Raw genomic sequence first — 4151 nt, 5'->3', positions numbered from 1 at the left:
AATAGACTGGAAGTAAAAGGATGGAAAATAATACTTCATGTGAAAGGAACTCAAAAGGAAAGCAGGGGTAGCTATTCTGTTTGCAGACAATGTGAACTTGAAACCAAGAATGATCCTAAGAGATAAAGAAAGTCACTACTTACTAGTTAGGGGACAACTTCAAGAGGAAGAGCTAACAATTATATATATTTCATCACTCAGTTATACAAAGCACATATTAACAGAAATGCAAAATGAAATAAGCAATAATACAATTACAACAGGAGACCTTAACACACCATTGACACCAAGGGACAGATTGACCTGACAGAAAATCAGCAACGAACTAAAGAAACTGAATCATACCTGTGAACAAATGGACTTGATAAACATATACAGAGTGTTCCATTGAATGACATCAGAATATACATTATTCTCAGCAGTACATGGGACATTCTCAAAAATAGAGCATATGCTAGCCCTCAGAACATATTGAAGTAAATACAAAAGAATTGAATTTATGCATATTATCAGATCATACACCATGAAACTTGAAATTAATGCTAAACTGCAAACCCCCCACCAACACAAGGAAATTGAATAATACACTCTTGAGCATTCAATGGATCACAGGAGAAATTAAAATAGAAATTATACAATACCTACAAGCAAATGAAAATACAAATACGACTTACCAGAATCTGTGGGATGCAATGAAAGTGGTCTTTAGGGCAAAATTTATTACACTGAGTTCTCATAGCAGGAAAACAGTATGAATACAAATAAACAACCTGATGCTACACCTCAAACATATAGAAGAAGAAAAAGAAGAGCAAGTCAAACCCAAATCCAAAAGAAGGGAGGAAATGATAAAAATCAGAGCAGAAGTTAATGCAATAGAGACTAAAAAAAATCCAAAGAATTCATGAGTCAAAGAGTTGGTTCTTTGAAAGAATACATAAAATTGATAAGCCCCTAGCCAATGTTATTTAAAAAAGGAAGGAAAAAATCTCTAATTCATGCAATAAGGAATGAAAAGGCAAAATCACTACAGACACAGTGGAAATACAGAAGGTCATCAACACCTATTTCCAAAACCTCTACTTTCATAGCTCCAGTAACACTGAAGAAACAGATAGATTCCTAGAAACATATGAAGTACCAAAGCTGGGTCAAGAAGATGTGAAACTGCTGAATAACCCAATTTCTACTAATGAAATTGAAAATGTAATTACGTCCTTCCCTAGAAAGAAGTGCCTAGGCTCAGATGAATTCACTGCAGAATTTTACAAGAAATACAAAGAAGTCTTAATGCCAACACTCCACAAACTCTTCAGTGAAATCAAAAGGAAAGCAATTATTGCTAAGTCATTCCTGGAAGCAAACATTACTCTAGTACCAAAACCTAATAAAGACCCAACTGAAAAACCTAACTACAGGCCAATCTCGCTAGTGAACACTGATGCAAAAATCCTCAATAAAATATTGGCAAACAGGATGCAGCAAATCCTTATGAATGTTATACACCATGACCAAGTGTGATTCATCCCAGGCATGCACGGATGGTTCCACATATGCAAATCAAGAAATATAATCCACCATATCAATAAAGCCAAAAGTAAGAATCACATGATTAATTCTATAGATGCAGAAAAAGTTTTTGATAAGATCCAACACTCATCATTACAGAAAATTAAAATAGATTTTCTTCACCTCAATATGATAAAAGGCCATCTATGACAAACCAACAGCCAGCAACATATTAAATGGCCAAAAACTGAATGTTATTACCTCAAAATCAAGAACAAGAAAAGGATGTCCCTTATCATTGCTCCTATCGAACATAATACTGGAAATACTAACCAAAGGTATTAGACAAGAGAGAGAAATAAAAGGATTAAAGATAGGAAAAGAGGAAGTTAAATTATCATTATTTTCAGATGACATGATACTCTACGTAAAAGACTCCAAAAACTCCATGGAAAACTCCTAGATATAAAAAATATATTCAACAACATAGCTGCATACAAAATCAATATTCAAAAATAAGTAGTATTTCTATTTACTAATAACAAAATCACTGAGAGAGAAATAAGAGTAACCACATCCTTCACACTAGAATCCAAAATATGAAATACTTATGAATTAATGTCACAAAAGAAGTAGACAATCTATACAGGGAAAATTATAGTACCTTGAAAAGAGAAACTGAAAAGGATCTGAGAAAATGGAAAGACATCCCTTGCTCATGGATAGGAAAAATACATATTGTAAAAATGGCCATTTTCCAAAAACTGTTATACAGATTCAATGCAATCTCAATGGAAATACCATCAACATACCTCATAGATCTAGAGAAATCACTCCTATAATTCATCTAGAACCCGAAGAGATGTAGAATAGCAAAGACAGTTCTAAACAACAAAGGCAAGGCAGGAGGCATCACAATAACTGACTTGAAGTTATACTAAGTAAAATCAACATGGCACTGGAATAAAAACAGATCTGAAGATCAATGGAATAGATTACAAGATACGACCACAACTAACAACACACTCAACCACCTTATGTTTGATAAAGGGGCCAAACATGTTCACAGAAAGAACGACAGTCTCTTCAATAAATGGTGCTGGAAAACCTGGCTATCTGTATGCCAAAAACTAAAATTAGACCATCCTATCACCATATACTAAACTAAAATCCAAATGGATCAAGGATCTGAATATTAAAACAGAAACACTATATCTGTTGGAAGACAAATTATGGAAAAATTTTGAAGACATAAGTGTAGGCAGAGAATTCATAAACAGGAATCAAATCATATGGGAAACACTTCCCAGAGTAAATAACTGGGATCATATCTTATTAAAATGTTTCTGCATTTCAAAAGAAAACTCTAGCATAGTGAAAATAAAACCCACAAACTGGGAAAAAACCTTAATGAACAGTCCTCAGACAAAGGACTTCTGTTTAAAACGTAAAGAACTAAAAAAAAAAATCTGATCCCTGAAATTCAAAGAACCTATCAAAAAATGGGCATTTGAGATGAACACACAGTTCTCAAATGAAGAAATTCAAAAGGCAAATAAATACATAAAATTGTTCATCATCATTGGTCATTAAAGAAATGCAACTTAAAACCACACAGAGACTCCATATTACCCCAGGAAGAATTGCCAGGATAAAGAAAACTACCAACAACAAATACTGGAGAGGCTGTGGGGAAAAAAGTAACTCTCCTGCACAACTGGTGGGATAGTAGACTGGTGCAACCACTGTGGAGATCAGTCTGGAAATATCTCAAAAAGCTGGAATTGGAAGTCCCATTTGTTCCAGCTATTCCAATTCTAGACATATTCCCAGGAGAACAGAAAATATCATACCACAGTGATATACATGCACCATGCTTATAGCAGCACAATTTGTAATATCCAGGTCTTGGAAACAACCTAAGTGTTCATCAAGTGAGGAATGGATCTAAAAGTTGTGGTATTTTTATACAATGGAATATTCCTCAGATATAAAGAGTGATAACATTGAGATATTTATAAATAAATGGATGCAGCTTGACACCAGACTCATAAGCAAAATAAGTCAAACTCACATGTGTAAATACCAGATAGTCTCCCTAATTTAAGAAATGGTAAGAGTACATAGGAGTTTATGGTAATCATGAATCCGCAGTGCATTACTTTGAAGCCTTATAATGTTGTTATTCATTAGTTGAAATGGTTTTATCCTGTTTGTTTGATTTTGCTATCTGTGATGTTATGAATAAATATTTTGAAGAAAACAAGACATTATAATAGCCAGAGCTGAATTAATATCATCTTGCTTTAAAGTCCTACCATGCTTTTGTCCTGTTTCCATTGGTTCTAACATGTTGTGGCTTATAGGATTTTATTATGGGTGATAGTATAAACAAAGTTTTTATGGACAATGTGATAATATAGCAGCTATTGTTCATTTTCTGTTGTTTGGTTTTGAATGCCCTATAATATTCCCATTCTCTTTAATGGTTTTATACTAATTTGTTATGTTTAATGCTATGTTTGATGTATGGGAAGGTATGTGCAACTATTTCAAAGAAAGAGACATTATGATAGCTACTGTTATATCAGGTTGTCTTGTGGTGAAATACAGTGTTGCTTAAATAGTTCTACTCTGATGTG

This window comes from Cavia porcellus, unplaced genomic scaffold (assembly GCF_034190915.1).
Source record: "Cavia porcellus strain 051 isolate PalLab524CR breed Dunkin Hartley unplaced genomic scaffold, mCavPor4.1 scaffold_13, whole genome shotgun sequence".
In the NCBI taxonomy this organism is placed as follows: domain Eukaryota; kingdom Metazoa; phylum Chordata; class Mammalia; order Rodentia; family Caviidae; genus Cavia; species Cavia porcellus.
Note: the sequence above shows the minus strand (reverse complement) of the source record.